The sequence below is a fragment of the Apodemus sylvaticus genome, chromosome 9, assembly GCF_947179515.1.
Source record: "Apodemus sylvaticus chromosome 9, mApoSyl1.1, whole genome shotgun sequence".
NCBI classification, from domain to species: domain Eukaryota; kingdom Metazoa; phylum Chordata; class Mammalia; order Rodentia; family Muridae; genus Apodemus; species Apodemus sylvaticus.
The window spans coordinates 7951371-7972431 of record NC_067480.1 but is presented as its reverse complement, the minus strand read 5'-3'; the positions used below and the strand labels follow the sequence as shown (position 1 = coordinate 7972431).

At 46.8% G+C, this 21061-nt stretch overlaps 1 protein-coding gene across 1 annotated transcript in view; it reads right to left on the bottom strand.

Annotated features, from left to right (window-relative positions):
* Window positions 1-16896, bottom strand: part of Ralbp1 (ralA binding protein 1) — a 40473-nt gene extending 23577 nt beyond the window's left edge. Inside the window, exon 1 of the mRNA XM_052192213.1 lies at window positions 16755-16896. The gene's annotated coding sequence lies outside the window, so the exon portion shown is untranslated. The remainder of the gene's footprint in view (window positions 1-16754) is intronic.
* Between the last annotated feature and the right edge of the window lie 4165 nt (window positions 16897-21061).

Below are 21061 nucleotides of genomic sequence, written 5' to 3'. Positions count from 1 at the left end.
TCTCAAGGAAGCCGCAGGCACCGGCCATTCCAGCATCAGAAACTGAGCAGCAGGTCTGAGGCCAACCAGAGCAACAGAGCAGGTCTCAGGCTATCCTGGGCTACAGAGTAAGCTCTGACCCCAAACAATAAGGAGTGCCTTTTAAAAAAGAAGTCAATCATTGGGTGTGGTAGTGACGCCCTTAATCCCAGCACTCAGGAGGCTGAGGAGGTAGGTCTGAGTGAGTCTGAGAGAGGCCAGCATGGTCAGTCTCTCTCTCTCTCTCTCTCTCTCTCTCTCTCTCTCTCTGTGTGTGTGTGTGTGTGTGTGTGTGTGTGTAGATGGGCTCCAGGACATCCAGGGCTCTGTAGAGAGACCCTATCTTTAAAAATATAAATAAAATAAAATTTAAAAAACCTCATCAATATAAAGGACTTCATTTTAAGATATTCTACATAAAAATCATAGTATTTTTAAACTGTGTTCCATCAAAGCAACCATTAATGACAAATTGCAAAGGCCATAAGTTTACAAGAACAACTTATATATGTCATATCATATTTACAATGGCTAAAATGATGTTTAATGGCTCACATAATAGCAGCTCACAGACTACAATGTTCTGTCATGTGTGATCAGATGGTCCCATGTCAAGAATCAATCTATTCTGTGTGGCAGTTATCCGGAAACAAAGGAGCCCTTGTTCACTCAATCCGAAACAGGAAGTGGTTCCACTACAACAGACAAGCATAGAGAGTTAAACCAGTCGTTTCTTCTCCTTTCATGGACAATCCACAAGGTGCTATGTTCAAAAGCTACGCAGAGATGGACATGTGTAATCTTCAACCCTCAGATATCAGAGGCAAGGAGATTCCAAGGTTAAGGCTAGCCCAGGCTGTACAGTGACACTCTGTACTTAAACAAACATAAAAAAAATTCTTCATAGCAACTTGTTATGTAGACCAGGCTGGCCTTGTAATCACAGATGTCCTCCTGCCTCTGCCTCCTGAGTGTTGGGATTAAAGGTGGGTACCAACATGCCTGGTGCTTTCTTTTATTTTGTTTTTAAGGACAAAGCTTCATGCAGCCCAGGCTGGCCTCCAGTTCTTTATGTGGAGAATTAACCACAAGCCATTCTATTCTATTCTACTCTACTCTATTCTATTCTATTCTATTCTATTCTATTCTTCTATTCTATTCTTCTATTCTATTCTATTCTAAACCATTCTATTAATACAAGAATAACCCTGAATTTCTAATCCCCCTGCCTGTACCTCCCTAGTACTAGGATTACAGCCCTGTGCCACCATATCCAGAAATATTTTATGGGTATTTTAGGGGAATTTATTAGATCTTAATAAAGCTTTCCAAAAAAAGGTCCGTTCTGAGCAACCCTTCCCCGGGGCTCGCCCTTCCCTAGCCGCCATCCCACCACCACAGGCCCTGCATCCTGAGCACACCTACTGAATTACATACTCACCTAGCTATCTGCCTTGCTTGCTCAACATAACCCAGAACACCTTACTCTTCAAATGTCTACTTAATGAACTCTTATCTATCTGTTCCCAACACATGTACTGCTGGTAAAATGAAGAAGCCACAAACCATGCCCTTAGCTTTCAATTCCAACTCAGACAGGGGCAGGGGAGTACTCAGGCTTTGGGAATCCGATAATTAACAAACAGCATACTCATGGGGAAATCAGAGGCGTTCTACTTACAAACCAAAAAACCAAGACCAGAGAGAGCTTAGGTAACCTCCCTCAATCACACAGCTAAATGATAAACACTCCTATTGTGCCCATGTATGCCCTCGTGTGTAGTCAACAAAAGTAACGGTGGGAAGCAGACATGGCTGGTAAAGCACAAGGCGGGCTGGGGTGGCAGATCACACTTCAGATGGGGGAGGGGCAAGCTCCAGGCCTACTGATCAATGCCAAAGCTAAGAACCACACAGGAATGTGCCCAGTGCAGCCTAAGGACAGGAAGACCTGCAGAGAATGACAGTTTGGCGGTTGTTTGGTTGGTTTACTCCATGTCCCACTGTGTGAGAGAATACGTACATGTGCTTGAAATGCATGCAGTCCCCAGGGTGGCCAGGAGAGGGCAGAGATCCCTTGGAGCTGGAGTCACGGGCACCTTTGAACAACCCAATGTGGTTGCTGGAAACCAAACCTGGGTTGTCTGCAAGAGCAGCAAGGGCTCTCAACCACTGAGCGACACATCGCCATTGCCCTACAATGCCAGATTTGGACATTCAACACCCTGCGCCCCTGCATGGTAGTTACCCCCACATTTACATGTGATCCTGGCGTACTCTTCTCTTTAGGTCTCCATGCGGAACTGACGAAAATAAGAGTTTCCAGTGACTCTGAAATGAGATCACAGGGCTGGTTCATATGTGACAAATGAGTGCTCTCCAGAGAGAGAACTGAACTGACAATTGTCAGACAGATGTTTAAGAACAAGAACCTTTCAAGTGGTTTCTCTGCTCATGTACAATTAATCAGCACAAAAGACAACGGTCTACCCTTACAAAAATGAAATATAAATACAGAACAAAAAATTATTAAAACTACTAGCTTTAAATCTCCATAATTAGCTTTAAATCTCCATAATTAGCTTTCAAAAGCAAACATGCTGGCTCACTGAACATCAGTCAAACATAAACAGCTTATCTAGAAAATCAACAGCTTGGCCAAATAGCATACACCTTTAGTCCCAGCACTTGGGAGGCAGAGGCAGGCAGATATCTGAGTTCAAGACCACCCTGGTCTACAGAGCGAGTTCCAGGACAGCCAGGGCTACACAGAGAGAGAACTAATAGCTTGTTCAGCCAATTACAAAGTCAACTGGTTCAATATTTTAAAAATGTCCATTATTAATAATTATCAGCCTTAAATACACTAAAGCAGCTTTATGACTTTAAACATTTCAGTGTTTGTGTGTGTGTATGGGGGGGGCAGCCAGAGACATCAGATCCCCTAAGCACTAGAGTTCTAAGCAGCCATGAGGCCCCTAAGACCAGTGCCAAGAACCAAACTCAGGTCGTCTGCAGGAGCAGCAAGTCTCTGAAGCACTAAGCCATCTCTCCTGCTTACTGTCTTTTCATTTTCATGGTTCTTAAAAGTAATGAATAATCGTAGCATCTGCGTGGCAACTTACAAGTGGGTGTGGCTGCAATCCCAGAGGATTACCCTCACACAGACACACATAGAGGGAAGACACCAATGTATATGAAGCAAAAATAAATTATACAAAACAATCTACAAATCAGAAGTCTCTAACCTAATCTATTAGAGATCAAAATATTGTTTCACCACGACCTTGCATCTGAACATTAACGAACACACCCACAATTCAGAGCATTCCTGGGGCACGTTTTGTGAGGAGTTGTTGCTTTTCTAAAGGAGCATCTTGTTCTGTGGCCCATTCTAGCCTGGAGCACAGGCTAGGGCTCAATTCTTGCCAGTTAACCTATGTAAGCTTCACCCCACCCACCTCTCCGGAATGCCGGTTTTATAAACAGTGTTTATATAAATAATTCACTCTTGGTTTTCAAATAAAGAAAGGGCACTGTCCCAGAACAAAATGGTCTACATAATAAGGGCACTAAGTGTTTCTAACAACACACATGAAATTTCAGAGTACAGAGAATGAGAGAGAGACAGACAGGCAGAGACAGGAAACTTTCCTGTAGGGGGGAGGGGCACAGAAACACACAGAAGCCAGGTTCAATTTCCCAACAGGACAGCGGAGCTTAAGGGCATTAAAGCAGTGTCTTAAAAACCCTGGCAGCTCCAAAAGCCATTCACGAATGGGAGTAAAATGGCGGTGTTCACAGGACATCAAGAACTCTGCTTCCCACACAGCTTCTCAAAAGCCCTCAAAACCCAGGCAGCAGACTGAGGAAGAAGACAGTGACCCCTGAGAGCCCCCAGGGGAGGCAGTGGGAAACTGAGCCTGAGACCACCTAGCCTGCAGAGACACGTGCCGCTGGGGCCATGGGGTGACTGTGGGGGACAGCAAAGGAAGCAGATCGAGGAAGAGCTACCTGCCATCTCTAACGAAGGAGCCAAACAGCAGCTTCTGCTTCCCGTGTTATAAAGCAGTTGACGAGTTAGGAAAGGATGAAGGCTGACTTAACCACACCCGAGGACCCCCGCAGTGCAGGGCTGAAAGCACGGAACCGGAGCACAGGACACGAACCTGCATCCAATGCAGTAGCTACCAGGTGCTTTCAAAACTGGTATCTCAAGAAATGGCCATTTTAGAGATGATCATGTAGCACACACCTGTAACTCCCAGCACTGGGAGGGGCAGGGGTGAATTGTGGAGAGGGGTCAAGGCAGCTTTGGCTATATGCATAGCAAGAACTTGTCTCAAAAAAAAAAAGAAAAACTTAAGAAAGAAGAAAAGAAGAGAAAGATATTAACTTAAGTATATTATTGGGAAATTGAAAAAAAAAGTCCAAAAGAAGTAGCTTCAAGAAAAATACACTTGGGAGGGTTCACGACCAACTCTATATGTGAGGGGCCCCAAGATGCCCCCGGCTGTGCAATTAACACGTAAGTGTTAACTGCCAACTGCCAGGTAAGTTGTACTCACAGCTAAGACTTACTGTGCAAAAGGGATACAAGCAAAACCAGTATAGGGAATGAGGGGAAGGCTGAAGGCATCCCAGGAGACTGCAGCACACACCGGGCAGATCCTGTTCCTCCTCTGAGGGGTGTTCACAGCCCCAGAGCCCACGATCCTCTGAAGGCTGACAGCACAGGCCCCTCTGCCTCCCATCCCCCAACTGCTGCTGGCCCAAGGTTGGTCCACAGCAGTAGCTCCCCACACAAAAACACATCACTTCCTGGTTTTCCTTCTGAATTTCTTGGATTCAACTAAAAAACATAACAAACAAATCCATAATTCACAGAAAAAAGTCACGCATCTTTGAAAACAGCTAAAAGACGCAGTAGAACCATGAACACTGCTGCCTTAACCTGTAAGGTGGATCAGAAGCAACCCCTCAGCTGGGTGTGAGATCCTCCAGTGACATGTCTAAGGCAAAGGACAGCAGGGACAAGGGAAGTGACTCCCTATGAACGTCCCACACACCAATTACTATCTAATTGAGCTGCTATAGAATCAATCCTCTCAAACCTACTAACATCATTAAAGTGTACTTAACAGAGACTTTACTCATTTGGTTTTTTCCTTTTAAGTCATCAGCCTTAATCTTTTACTTGGCTTTTTCCTACCCCCAGGTGCATATCCTAACAAACGTTTCATTGGTGTCCCCTCACTGAGCTACATAATTTGTTTCCCCCACAGCTTCCAAGCATCCTGTGACAAAGTAAAGTAATATGCCTAAAACAAGCCCTGCAGGCAGAATCAGCTGAAAACCTGTGCCATTCTGTAGTTACACTGTAACAGGTTCTAGTGTATACGTTCCCCTTACTAACAGCAACTGTTAAAGGACTACTGAGCAGAAGACAGAAAACTTAACAAATCACTTGGAAAACTGTCAGTGTAAGACTAACCTGAAGAAGCTAAAATCTAGAGAAACAGTCCAGTGGTCTATACTAAGCTCTAACCTCTGAGGGTTCCAATATTAGACAATGAAAACTCAGCTACTCAGACCAACAGCGCCCTGACAACTGCAAGCACTGCCTGCGAGTGAAGGGAGCAAGTGGGGCATTGCTGCCAAGACCAGAGTGTGGGGCGTGACTCCAAAGCCCACTGGGGCCCACCTTGAAACAAAGCCAGAGCGCTGTCACTAGCTAGGTAAGAAGAGAAAGGGGCCCTCATTGGCTAAAAAGGGAGGAGGGAGGGAGGGAAGGAGGGGGAGAGGGAGGGGAAGAGGGGGCAGGGGTAGGGGGGAGAGAGAGAGAGCGCGAGCTCAGCAGTAAGAAGCACTGCTGCTCTTGCAGAGACCTGAGCTTGGTTCCCAGTGCCCGCCCGCTCGCCCGCAAGGGATCTGAGAGTCTCGGCCTCCTGGGGCACCTGCACTCAAATGCACAAATCTACACAGAGACACACCTATGTGTAATTAAAAATAATTAAAACATGTTTTTAAAATGTAGTACTATCTCCAAGAACTAAACAGTGAGGCATTTTTCAAGAACTATGACATCCTTCTACAGGGAGACCTCTTACCTACTGCAATGTCATGATCGCATCATCTCCTCTCAAGAAAACCTGAAGTTTAGAATTTCACAAGGGGAAGAGGACTAACACACCTTATTTAATAAAAATAAAACTCACTGGTTAGAATAGAACTAGATAAAAATGATCTCCCTGTGGCTTCCCAACCGGCACCCAACGCCCAGGAACACACACCAGGTAAACCCGGGGCACATGGCACACAGCACATCTGAGGGAGAGGCTCGGCTCCACAGTGCCTGCTGGGAGCGCACAGCCTCCATCCGGTAAAGCTGCTGCAGCACAGCAGGTTGCTGGTGAGCCTCTCAATGATTTTGTGAAGCTCCATTTTCTGGGGTAGGGTGACAAAAAAAAGTTCTGTAGAAAAATTCCCACAGAATAGGAAATGACAGAGCAACTCAGTCTGACCTCAAAGATTCAAGGTTGTAGTCCCATAGGCAAACAAAGCAGCCAAAAACTTCAGCTACCTAAGAATGAGTGAATTTCATTTTCTCCTTCAACCGAGGTGCTTGATGCTGTCACAGTCACAGGATCTGCTGCTAAACATCTTGTAAACATCACCGACTGGGGACAAGCAAGTGCCTTCTATAAGGCCACGCCTTATTTGCATGTAATAGATGCAAATCAGAGATTCTCACACTTTCTCCATTCATGACTCCTTTCGGCTCAAGAAATTTTTACATAATTCAAGGTATATAGGTATGTTACTGACACTCATAAAGAAACTTATTTTAGCTGGGTGGTGGTGGCACACGCCTTTAATCCCAGCACTTGGGAAGCAGAGGCAGGAGGATTTCTGAGTTCGAGGCCAGCCTGGTCTACAGAGTGAGTTCCAGGACAGCCAGGGCTACCCAGAGAAACCCTGTCTCCAAAAAAAAATAAATAAATAAAAAATAAATTTTATTTTAAAACAATTTGTGGGAGTGGAGAAATGGCCCAGTGTGTAGAGGTGCTTGTCAATGAACCTGCTAGTTAGACCCATAGAATGGGAGGAGAAAACTGATACCCACGCTGTCCTATGACCTACAAGCACCGTGGTGTGCACACACACCTACCTTCTTACACAGAAATAAATAATTCTAAAGCTTTTTGGTGTGTCTATGTAATTTTACCACCTATGAAAGACAAAAACAACTTTACATACTAACAAGCTGGATGTACTTTCTGTTTTTCCATAATCAAATCTTGAATAAATATTTGATATTAAGGAAACTCAAGTCAGCAACCACAGCAAGTGCGTTTGTGGAGGGTACATATATGTGTGTGTAGGGACACATGTATGTGTGTGTGGTAAAGCACATGTGTGTGTGGTAGGCACATACGTGTGTGTGTGTGTGTGTGTGAGGGAACATGCATGTGTGTGGAAAGTACATGCATGTGTATGTGGAGGGTACATGTATGTGTGTGGAGGGTATATGTATGTGGGTGGTGGGGCGTATGCGTGTGTGTGTGTGTGTGTGGTGGGCACATACATGTGTGTGTGGAGGGGAACATACATATGTGTGGAAGGTACATGCATGTGTGTGGAGGGTATATGTATGTGTGTGAAGGGCACATGTATGTGTGTGTGAAGGGCACATGTATGTGTGTATGTGGAGGGGCACATGCATGTGTGTGTGGCAGATACATGTATATGTATATGTGTATGTATGTGTGGTGTGTAAAGCACACGTATGTCTGTGTGGAGGGAGCATGCATGAGTGTGGAAGGGTACACGTATGTGTTCCTGCAGATACACACAGGCATCTGTGCACATCTATGTACAAGTCATTACCACAGCTGTCGCCCTTTATCACTGTCCACCTTGGCTTTAGGGAGACTCTTCCACTGCACCTGGAGCGCATCAATTCACTGCACCTGGCTAGTCAGTAAGCTTGAGCAGTCCACCACAGCGACGGCAGGCGTGCCATCATGCCTGGCTTTTGGGTGGAAGCCAAGAACTGAACTGAACGAGGGTCTTCATGTTTACCCAGCAAGCACTTTACCATCTGAGCCATCTCCCAAGACTCAAGCACTGATGTTTTCTACAAAAAAGGAAAAATCATTGTGTATGTGTGTGTGCGATGCATGTGTGGATGAGCGGCAGGCATACACATGCCACTGCACATGCATGGAAGTCAGAGGACAGTTTTTTGGGAATTGGTTCCCTCCTTCCATAGTGGGTGGTTCCAGGACCTGCCTCTCCAATCTGAGTGCTCTTGAATCACCGTAACCCTGACTGATGAAGTGCCATGCCTCACCGCATCATGCACCAGCTCTGACAGCCACTCTGAGGGCTACCACCACGGTTTTCAGTCACCTTTGATGCAGAGCCACATGGTAAGTGCTCAGTTATATTGGAACGGTTTGAGAATAGACTATGTACACACTGACATGCATACATCTGCTTCTGTGGGTATAAACACCTATAGGGCTCAGCAGTTAATAGTGCTGGCTGTTCCTGCAAGAGGGTCTGGGTTCAGTTCCAAGCACCCACACAGCAGCTCACAACCATCTGCAACTCTGGTTCCGTAAGATTCAATACCACTTCTGGCCTCTGTAGGTACCACACACACACACACACACACACACAGTGCACAATGCACGTGAGGCAAAATACATACACATAAGATACAAATAAATAATAAATCCTTTAAAATAACAGGTAGCAATTATTAAAGTACCTCTGGAAGACACGAGCTGCTCTGAAGCAGCTCCTTCGGGTGAGGTCTCAGCAGCCAGAGTGGACGGCCAAGCAGAGCAGGTTTTCACCCTTATGCACGATGAGCATGTCCTTTACCAATATCAAGCCAGATGCATGTGGTGTGCACATCTGAATTCCCAGCACTTGAGAAGCAGAAGCAGGCAGATCTCTAAGAGTTCAAGGCCAGCCTGATCTACAAATCCAGGCCAGCCAAGGCTACATACTGAGACCCTGCCTGCCACCGCCACCACCACATGAGCGTGCAGACACAGACAGACAGACAGACACACACACAAGCTAGGGGTCGGGATTCCCAAGGCTCCACCCTCCCTTTGGATTTACTAGCAGTTCATGTGGCTAGGGAAGGAAGAAGACATTTTCTTCTGTGACGGAGCCAGTGCCCTGCTGTCCACACCCCTCTAAATAAACTCCATGCCTCTTCCCAGAAGCAGCCCCAAGGAGAACCCCTGGGTCGCAAAAGAGAGACAAGTGGTTGAAGGGAGATGAGTGGGAGGAACAGAGCCAAGAGAGTGGCAGGTTGTGAGTGGGGACAAAATCCATGATTTTGTATGTCTGTATGGAGATGCCATGAGGAGACCCACTGTGCACATGAGTGCGCTAACAGCACATAACGACTAATGCTAATGCTTAATGCAAACACATTGTTCCCCTCTCACCCTGACCTCCATCCAGTTATAGGCAAGTTGGAAAGTGACAAGAGTCTAGCTGGCAAACAAAGTGGGCTTTAGTCTGCAGATTATCTAGGTCCATCGTGCATATGTGTGTGTGTATGTATGTGTATATGCGTTTATTTATCTATGTATGTGCATATGTGTGTGTCATGACATGGTATATGTATGGTCTGGCAACAGGTATCCATGCATTAGACCATCTTGCCAGTCCATGACCTAGCTGTGTGTCTCAGCACTCTGGAGCACAGGAGCAGACACTAAGTGCCCGTTATCTGTATGCAGAGCAAGTACCTGGATATATAGATTCTACACCAAAAGTTTGAAAAAGAAAGGGTTATTTTTGTTTGGTTGGGGTTTTTGTTTTGTTTTGTTTTCCCAACACAGAGTTTCTATGTGAAACAGCTCCGGCTATCCTGGAATTCACTTTGTAGAGCAGACTCGACTTAGATTCACAGAGATCCACCTGCCTCTGCCTCCCGAGTGCTAGGATTAAAGGAGTGCAGCATCACCGCAGGCTACAGGAAAGGACTTTATTGTTCTTTCGTTCCCCCATTTTTCTCTTAATTAATTTCTCTAATTGTGCATACTAACCTCAGACCCGAGATCCTTTGCCTCAGGCTCCTAAGGGCTGGGATTACAGTCATATGCCAGCTGAAATTAATTTTATATGTGTGTTCATGTGTGTGAATGCATGTGCACAGAGTGGCCACAGGGCAACTTCTCATCCTCACCACTCCCTTTGGTTTTGGTTTTGTGTTTTTAGGTGAGGTCTCTCTCTGGGACCTGGAGCTCTGTATTAAGGCTAGACTGACACCTGATAAACACCAGGCATCCACTGTCTCTGACCCCTAGCAGTGGGATTACACAGACACACCACCACATCCAACTTTTTTACGGGTTCTGGAGACTGAACTCGGGTCCTCATGCTTACCAGTGTGGTGGTATGAATATTCTTGGCCCGTGGGAAGTGCTTCTGTTAAGAAGTGTGGCCTCGGGCTAGAGAGATGGCTCAGTGGTTAAGGGCACTGACTGCTCTTCTGAAGGTCCTGAGTTCAAATCCCAGCAACCACATGGTGGCTCACAACTATCCGTAATGAGATCTGACTCCCTCTTATGGAGTCAGAAGACAGCTACAGTGTACTTATATATAATAAATAAATAAATCTTTAAAAAAAAAACAAAACCCTGTCTCGAAAAAAAAAACAAATCCAAAAAAAAAAGTGTGGCCTCCAGCAATAGGTGTGGCCTTCTTAGAGGAAGTGCACCACTGTGGGGGTCTGGGTGGGCTTTGAGGGCTCTTAGGGCTCAAGCTCCGCCACCTTGGGAAGAAAGTCTCTCCCTGGTCTTCTTCCTGCCTTCAGGTCAAGATGTAGAACTCTCAGTTGCTTTTCAGCACATCTGCCTGGACGATGCCACGCTTCCCGCCATGATGGTAAAGGACTGAACCTCTGAACTGTAAGCCAGCCCTAATTACATGTTTTCTTTATAGGAGTTGCCTTGGTCATGGTGTCTCCTCACAGCAATGGGAACCCTAAGTAAAGCACCCAGCAAGTACTTTACTGACTGAGCTATCTCCTCAACCCTTAAAATTAACTTTGAATTAAACAGAAAGTGAGCGAGGCTTCAGTTTGTTCTTTGCTACCTGTGTAAGGATGGAGATGTGATGTCTCAGCTTCCTGCTCCAACCACCATTCCTGCTCTGGCTGCCACGCCTCCCTGCCATGGTGGACTCTGATCCCTCGGCACTGTGAGCCACAACAGACCCTTTTTTCTCCATAGCTGCTTTTAGTCATGGTGTTTTATTGTGGCAATGAAAAGCAACTAATGTAGCTACAGGTGTGCTCTACAGGCACACACTGGCCAGGGGGGTCTCATCCCAGGCAGCTCTCTGATGAGAACCGGACATCCAAACCTTTGGACTCTGGGGTTGGTGGTGTTCAACCTGTGTATCTGGACAGTGGAGGAGTATTCAGAACATACTACAGTGTTGATATTGGCCACAATACAGAGACAGTCCTTCCCCTGATACTGACAGGAAAAGTCAGTAATGAGCGACCATGAGTACGCTCACATTAAGTTTCCAAAACAGGCAGTGAGCAGGCACAGAAAGTGCACTAATGACAGGAAGACCAGTGAGTGACTGCGGAGGTGACAGGGCTTGGGGGGGATGAAAATGAACTAGAAGCCGGGCAGTGGTGGCACACACCTTTAGTCCCAACACTTGGGAGGCAGAGGCAGGCGGATTTCTGAGTTCAAGGCCAGCCTGGTCTACAGAGTGAGTTCCAGGACAGCCAGGGCTACACAGAGAAACCCTGTCTCAATGCGCCCCCAAAAAGAAAAAGAAAAAGAAAGAAAATGAACTAGAATGTAAGCCAGTTACCATGCTCACACTGACCTGTAACTTTTGAAAAGGCTACATTTGAGCTGGAAAAATAGCTCGTTCTCCAAGTTCCTTGTCATGCAAGCATAAGAATCGGAGTTCAATCCCGCTGCACCACTTCCGGCTGGGTGGAGCACAAACTCTCAGTCCCTATGATGCCAGGGCTCGGGAGGGAGTGGCAGGAATCTCTTCAGAAGGCTAACCATCGGCTGTACCAGTGAACTCCAGGTTCAATGAGAGTCTGTACCTCAAAAAGTAAGGTGGGCAGCTCCTGAGGGAGGTACCCAATCCCCACTTCTGGCCTCCATGTGCACATGAGTGAGCACACACACAAGGGTTATTTTATGGGTTCAGGACTGTATCTCAGGAAATGCTATTTTTCTAGCAGGTTTGGCATGTTAAAAATCCCACCTGCCAGATGTTTTGCCACCCCCCACTTTCCACCCTCCCCCCACAGCTGGCACATGCCTGCTATCCAGCGACCGGGAGACCAAGGCAGGGCTGAGCGCCAGACAAGCGTGAGCTAGAGTAACCCTTTCACAGAACTGAAAGTGGAAAACCAAGGGTCGGGGGTGTGGGGTCTCAGTCTGCTATCTCTGCCCTCTGACCTCTTAACTCAGTGAATATGAAGTTTCTCCCCCTACTAAACTACCATAAATTTAATTCAACCTGTCGCTAAGCATCTTTATCACAGTCAAAAGATTCATCATTCTTATTCTGGCCAACTCTTTAGAGCATTGAAATATTTATTTTTTATTTTTTAATTGCACAGCTGGGTATAATGATGCACAACCCTAATCCTAGCACTTAGGAGGCAGAGGCAGGGGTTCAAGACCAGCCTGCTCTACAGTGAGTTCCAAGTCAGTCAAGACTATACAAAGAGACCCTGGCTCCCAGAAAAAAACAAAGTACAGGATAGTGTGGGTGCTCCTAGAGGCCGAAGGTGTCCCATCCCTCAGGAGCTAGGCACAGGCAGTTATAAAGCACCAACATGGGGACTGAGACCCGGCCTAGGTCCCTGGAAAGCATAAGGACTATCAGATTCTGAGCCATCTTTCCAGCCCCTACTCTGAAAATCTCAAGTACATCTTCCAGCTGGCTTTAGCACTGATATTTCATTTTGTATTTTGAGATAGGCCCCTTGCTCTCTGGCCTCAACCTTTCTGTGATAGTCCTGAGTGCTGGGATTTTAGCCAGCTGACCCCACACCTGTCAGTGTTTTCCTCTTACATATTGTTTCCTGGAGGGTGAAGAATAGCAGTCTTTTTAAAAACTGACCTTATCAGCTATACCAATGACTCATACCTTTAACCCCAGCGTTTAGAAGGCTGAGGGAGAAAGGGGCATTCCTTCTGAGGTCAAGGCTAACATGGTCTACAGAATGAGACTGTATCTCAAAATCACAAAAAAGATCCTATTTTGGCTTCCATGACAGGATTTCCTAATGGATGCCTCGACATTACCAAACTTTTTGAAGGTCACCTTCCTACATACCCTCCTCTGTTGATCTCTGCGGCCCATTCCTGGAGCAGTTCGCTGTTGGCAAACTCTTCCTGGGTGGTAGTTCCTAACCCAGAGGCTTCAGCCACCACTTACAATAAACTGTGACAGGACTGGAGACATAGCTCGGCCGCTAAAGCCTAATACAGCTAAAAGGATGACAGAGCACGCAGACTGCCTGGACAGTCACAGATACATCCACTCAACGTGACAGAGGCTAGCACGGGATTCCTCCTCAAATTCACTCCACTTCCTCTAGCCTCTGTCTCAGGCTATCTTACCGTCACTTGCGAAGCAACCAGAATGGGATCCAAGTCACCCTCGCTTTCCATAACCAACTTTCGCTGAATTCTATTCAGTGTGCTCTCTAAGTATTTCTGCCATCTGTATCCTGACGCTGTTCTTTTTAGACCCCACTTCTCACCTCAGTTATTGAGAATAACGAAGACTTCTAAACCCTTTCCATATTCAGTCTACCGCCTATGTGCTCTGCAGTCTACACTCCACAATTCATCCCACAAACTGTTTTCTGACCTGGCGCCAAGGGTGGCTAAAGTCCTCAGCATGCCCCGCCCCCCAGCCTCATCTTCAGCAAAAGGCACGGTCAACACTACAGCCACAGACATGGCGCACCTGATTGGAACGCTTCCGATGTGGCTCTGCCTGACTCCTGCAGCCTTACACACCTTTTCCAATTAATTCTGCTTGACCCTTAAGGACATAAAATCTACAGCAGAGGGCTGACTGCCGGTCGGGCTGGCAAGGTTAGCCAGGCTGTTGCTCCCACCCCCACCCTCTCCAGTGTGTCTCAATGGCTCCCATTTGCTGGCAGGGCAAAGCTGAAACTGCTTTGATGGTATACAGACTATCGCCCAGTTTCCTGTCTCTCCAGCACCACATGCAGCTCTGCCTGAAAGAGATAGTCCCTGCAGACCCAACTGTGTGGTCTACGTAGCTTGTTTCACACACTTCTGCTTACACTGTGCCCGACATGACAGCCCACCACTTCTACAGCTGCCTCATTGATTGATTATACAGTGTTAGATATCTTCCGCCGAACAGTCCCAACATGTATCTTCATCACTATTAACACGTATGTCCTTTCCTATCTACTGCCCTCTCCCACAGTCCCTCTCAAGTATTACGTCTTGCATATATTCACAGAACCCGCCCCCTTTTCTACCCAACCTTAGGAACATACTGTAGTTTGCAAGATGAGTGTTGTAGAGCAGTGGTTGAGTGCTCTTCTGACATGTCCTAGACCTCGGGTTCAAACCCAGGACATGTCCGTGTGTGTGTGGGTGTGTGTGGGTGTATGTTCAAAACGATATATTTTATATACTTCTGTATTCTAAACCATCTGCATTTTCCCCAAGTTGTCTTACATAGCATAACGTCTATCAGGAACTTTCTTTTTAAAAGAAAAGAAGAGCTGGACATACATCTAATCCTGGTACTTAGGAACAGGAAGCAGGGAGATCTCTGTGATCTCGGTTCAAGCATCCACACAGGGAGGCTCCAGGCCAGCCAGGACTTCACAATGAGACCCCACCCACCCTGCCCACCCCCATCCCCACCACAAAACAAGAAAATAACAGAACATACTTTGGGATGCTGTTGTGGACCTAATCTTTTCTTCCCAAGCTGTGACTATGCAAATGTAACTGTACAAAACAAAGTTAATATTTGCTATTTTAGATTTTTATTATTTTTAATTATGGGGGAAGTGAGCAATTGCCTGTGGAGACCAGAGATGTTGGGTTTCCTGGGAGCTGGATTTACAGGCAGTTGGGAACAGTTACTGGGGACCAAACCCTGTAACTCTCCAAGAGTCACACTGCAAATGTCTTAACCAGTGAGCCCTGTCTCCAGCCCCAGTACATACTTTTAAAAACGCCACTTCAGTCTCTCAATTACGAGGAAAATGGTCCCTGTAAAATTATGAGAAACCACCTTTTGAAAAGACAGCAAATTCAGTTATCTTAGCTTGTTTCTAGATTCTCTCTGATTTGTTTGTTTTTTGAGACAGGATTTCTGTTTAGCCCTGGCTATCCTGGAACACCCTCTGTTAGACAAGGCTGACCTCGAACTCACAGAGTTCTGCCTGCCTCCGCCTCCATCTGGGAATAAATGTGTGTGCCACCACCAGCTGGCTTCTAGATATTTTTTAAAAAATTATTTAACAGCATCTACCATTAAATTAACCTATCTCTCTTAGATCTATGGGACACACTGAAAAATGAGAAGCACTCTACTGACCCCAGACCCCTGTAAATGCCAACACCACTAACAGGAGTTAGTCGTTTCAAGGAAGATACCCAGGACCCTGAAATCACTGAGATAATTCCTACTACAGAAAGTGAGAGGACCTTTCCTTTCCACGTGCTGTCTTAACACTAAACCAAAAGTAGGCCTCTAACTCATCACTAAGTACTTTGTCAATAACTGCCAAGTATGGGGTAATGGTACCCAAAGCACCAGTGTTAGGCCACACCGGTTCCACCAACATCACTGAGGTTGGGCAATACAACAGCTCAATGCACACACTGTAGCACTTCTGTCACAAGCACAGTCCTCCAATGGAAACAGCTGTGATCTCTAAGAACCTTAAGGTACACAAGCTGCTGTCTTCGGAAGAAGCCTTGTAACAATCTCCAAACTTGAACCAGCGCTACTTCAGGGGACTGGAAGTGGGATATTTTGTCAAACCTGTTTCACAACGACATATTTAAAAAAAGAAAGCTGGCCTCGACTAAGGACATATGGCACGAAAACGCTTGAAAAGGCGTTGAGAATGGAATTCTCAACCCCGGATCTGGCTGAGCACTTCTACTGAACCCTGAAACAAGTACCAGTGCAATCAGGATCGACCCTGCCCAACGCCTGGCACGGGCGACAGCAGGAGCTGTACCCCGACTCCACCCGGCCGGCATGCAAGGAGACAGGTGGACGAGCCAGATGCGACCCATAAACCGGAAGGCAGCGTCAGGCCAGTCTCCGGCCTCAGCTCCGGCCAGGTGTGGCCCGCAGGGATGCCCCGAGGCCTGGAAGCTCCGAGGAAGCAGCTGGACTCCCAACTAGCCCCTGGGTCCCAGAGCAGCTCAGGATACACCCGGGTGTTCCCAGAGAGGCCTGTCCCGCAGGCGGCGTGACCCACCCCAAAGGAGCAAGCTCGAGTGAAGCCTTCGCGGACAACGTAAGGCGGGGCAGCCACGCCCCCCACCCCCAACTCCCATTCCGAGTCCGGGATCCCAAGCCCAGCACGCTGCGTGACAGGCGCGGGCGCGAGGCCGGGCGCCAGACGGCTCCCACGGACACCGCCGCAGCGCTGCGACCCCCGCGAGCGACCGCTCCCCGCCACTGACCAGTGCCTGCCGCCGAGCGACCGTCCGCTCCGCTGCAGCCGCCGCCTCCTCGCACTCACGCTTCCGCCACAACCGCCGCCTCCTGCGCTGCCCCCCTGGCCTGCCGCGGGAGCCCCATTCCCACCCCGCCCAGCCTCCGCCTGTTTACAATGATTGGGACAGAACAGGACGAGCCGGCCCAGCGCGCACGCGCACGCCCTCCTCCCGCCGCAGCCGGCTTCCCGGGTCCTCGGATCCTTGGCCGTGACGGCTCGGCCCGGCTAGCGCAAACGCCCCGTGTCCTCGCGTGGGGCACTCCGGGAGTTGTAGTTCTAGTAAACCCGCTACCCCGCTGATGTAGGCCCTTGTCTGGAACATAAACCACAACACCCAGAAAGCACCGCGCCCCCGGAGTTGGTACTCGTTGGGGGAAACAAGGAACCCGCGAGAGGATGCGCCAAACGCTAAGGCTCTGCAGGCGCCTGCGCAGTGTCCTGGGGACCAGTGGAACACACACCTACCGGAGCGAATCCCAGTGAAAACTGTAGGAGACCTGCGGAGCTCTGCAGGAAAGAAAGCGCGTTCCTCCCCAGGCTCTGGCCTGGTGTCTGCAGCTACCGAAAGTGACACTTTTCCCTCAGCGTCTATGTACTTTAGTGGTTCCAACCAGTTAAACCAGCCTGGGCTGCTGGCCCACCCCGCCTCTGGGCGGAGCACCTTGCTGGCCTTCTTTGGGCGGAGACCTTCTTTTGGAGAATTCTTGCCTAGGGGTTTGGAGAATGGAAGCTTCTAGTGCCTGCGCCGGGCAGTCCGCAGGCCCCCTGAAGTGTGTTGACTTGCCAGAGAACTGCTGACTCCCACCCAATTGCCTCAGCAGTGAGCAATCTACACCCGAGTTAAAGCCGCACAGCATCACGTTCAGCTCGTAAATAGAAACAGCTGAATACCCTGCAGAAGTCCCCCACGAAGGACGGAAAGACTGTTCGCTGGCGCATACCGTAATAAACAGCAGTCCTTCAAAGTATTCTGGGCTTATAACATTGGCAGTCAGAAGAGAGATGAGATTTCTAGTGTATGCCTCTTCACTGATCCGTTGTGTACTGTGCTCGAATATGACAAATCCATCCCGTTGTGCAAAGGAGTCACCCACAGTAAAACACTGAGGTCCTAGAGGGACCTTTCCAGAATCCCTGTAGCAATAAAACAGCCTCCTGTGAGTATGCCAGTTAAAACACTCCTTCCCGCTGGCAGTTCTGATTTGGCCAAGGGATAGGCACTGACCTGAGCAGGGGTTTATGGAGCTCTCCTGAAATTGACATATGGAATAATGAGGAATAAAAAGGCTTTCTCCGCCGCCGCCGCCGCCGCCGCCGCCGCCGCCGCCCCCCCCCCCCCCCCCACTGAGCAATTTACCTGTAACATCCGTGATCCGTCCACTGTGAAAGCAGAGAGGAAGGGAACACAGCAAAGTAGAGGGAAAAGCAAGAGTGGTCAGTCAGAGTGAAGACTGACTCCCTTTCTGAGCTGTAGTTTGTGTAGATCCTTAAGTACTGCGTTTATGTGAGCCTAAATGGGGGAGCCAATCCAGGAATAATCTAGGCACACTTCTTATTATTTATTTGTGCTAACGGAGGTACAAATATAAAGCATATTTATTGGCTGTTTCTCAGCATTTTTTCCTCCCCCTTAAGGAGCAACATATAACCATCTCCACTGGTAACTTGTTTTAGAAATAGGCATCATGTCCAACCAGAACCAATGAACCACAGAGACAGACTGAGGCTTCCACTAAACTGAAGCTTCCTTTCTTTTCTGGTTCAGTGAAGTATTTGAGGTCTTCAAAAGTAGGAACCATTTTTGTCTCCTACCAGGGAAAAGCTATACAGAAGAGAACTCAGGGAGAGGATAAAGTTAGTAATGTCAAACAAATACAGTGTGTTCTGGGACAAAAGATAGGCAGGTTTATTTGCTGCCCATTATAAAACGATTGGTTTTTGTTAGGTTTTGGGGGTTTCGGTTTTTTGTTTGTTTGTTTGTTTGCTTGCTTGCTTTTTTTGTTTTTTGTTTTTTTGCAGTTCTATAGATTGAACCTAGGGCCTCAGGGACGCTAGGCAAACCCTGAGCTACATGTAACTCTAGCACAAGACCAGGGTTTTCTAATCCAAACATTCTTCCGGCTATGATGCAGACCTTTTGCCTGTGTAACATCCCTCTGAACTGACTCGCGGGACTGAGGATAAGGAGAGCCAATGAGAACATAAACCTTGTTGCACTACAGCTTTCAACCTTCCTAATGCTGTGTGACCCTTGAATTCAGCCCCTCACGGCGTGGTGACCCCAACCATAACATTATTTTCATTGCTACTTCATAACTGTAATTTTGCTACTGTTGTGAATTGTAATGTAATATCTGTGTTTTGGGTGACCCCTGTGAGAAGGTCGTTTGGCCTACAGGTTGACAACCACTGTTCTACAAGGGAAGCGGTGCTTAATCCTGTCCGAAAGTCTTATAACTTTCATTAACATCCATGATCTTTGGCAGGCTAATGTATGAGCACTTTAAGTATGATCAAAGCTTAGCTCCTTCCTGTGTAATGACACTTTTTATCTAATAATTGATTTAGCCACATGAAATATGTAAGACACTTCCTTTCCATATGCCAACCCTTCCACCCCAACTCAGTTGTGTGTGTGTGTGTGTGTGTATGTGTATAGCTGCACAAATTAAAACTGATAATGTTCCCTCATATGTATATAATATGCAACAATTCTTTGCACATTACATTATAAAACATGTTAACCTACACCACATAATCCCACAGGACAAGCAGTTATAGAAAGAGGCAATTATACCTTAAAAGAGATTCTTGCCAGGCAGTGGTGGCATATGCATTTAATCCCAGCACTTGGGAGGCAGAGGCAGACAGATTTCTGAGTTGAGGCCAGCCTGGTCTACAGAGTGAGTACACAGAGCTACACAGAGAAACCCTGTCTCAGAAAAACAAAACAAAAAAAGAGATTCTTATTAAACAAAAAGGGAGATCAAAAATCCCCAAGGACAGACTAAACAATGTGTTGCTAACTCTCAATTTTATTTTATTTTATTTTTATTTTTATTTTTTTGGTTTTTCAAGACAGGATTTCTCTGTGTAGTGTAGCCTTGGCTGTCCTGGAACTCACTCTGTAGACCAGGCTGGCAACTCTCAATTTTCTTAATGTTGGTGAAAAGGGAACAAGAGCAGCTGAGAGCCACTGGGTTATCAAAAACACTGAGGAACTGGGCCAACCAATACACTATAAGGAGTGTTGACATTAGAATGGAAACCTGCAATAGTTTTAAGATGGGGAGTGGTTATGTTTATGTATCTACAGGGAGTGAGAAAATATGGTTACCAACAGAACTTATAAAGATTATATCTGACCAGGGAAAACCTCTTATCAGCCGAGACATGAATGTCTTCACAAAACAAATGGCCCAGGTGATTCACAGACCATCTCAGTTACTGACTTCTCCCCAGAATGCATGCAAATAAACTCCAAAGGGGCTAGCTTTAATGATAGATCCCACGGAGAGCGAGAAAACACAGAAAATGGGCAATAAATACTATGGCAACCTTTTTCCAAGTAACCATTTTCTTCCCTGGGGCCACTATAGGACTTCTTCACCCCTATTCAGCAGAAGCAATTTTATGAAGATCATCACCCTAGTCCCTTAAATTGGGGTGGATAAGTTTAATCATTTGTTGTATTATTAATTGTTATCATCTAGGATGGAAGGTTGTTACTGGTTACAAGCAGGGATTGATAGAAATTAGAAGTGCTTTGATTGAATTATTGTATATGATAGAAATTTTAGGTCATTTTGTTAGATTAGTTGATTATATTGTGCATGTGCCATTTATTGAAAATGGGATGGTTCCTACAATTATTTCTATTGTGCGTAGATTGCCAATGATAAAGAAAAGGACAAAAACAGAAAGGGCAATATGAAGTGGAAACTTCTAGTGTCTTTGGAAAGTTATATGTTTTCCTGCGGCACACAGGCGAAAGTTTTCCTGAAGCAGACATAGGTGAAAGAATGTTTTGATACAGCAAACATGTGAAAGGACCCAGGATGAAGGAGTACAAATACGGCCCACAGACAGCAGGAGACAGTACTGAGCATTGGCTTGTTTGCTCTGCCTCGCTGTTCTTCACTGACAACACACACACACACACACACACACACACACACACACACACACACACACACACGTATTGGTTCGCCTTAAGTAGCGCTGTTGAGCTCAACTTGTGGTAACGCTGCCATTGAGAAAAACTTACCCAAG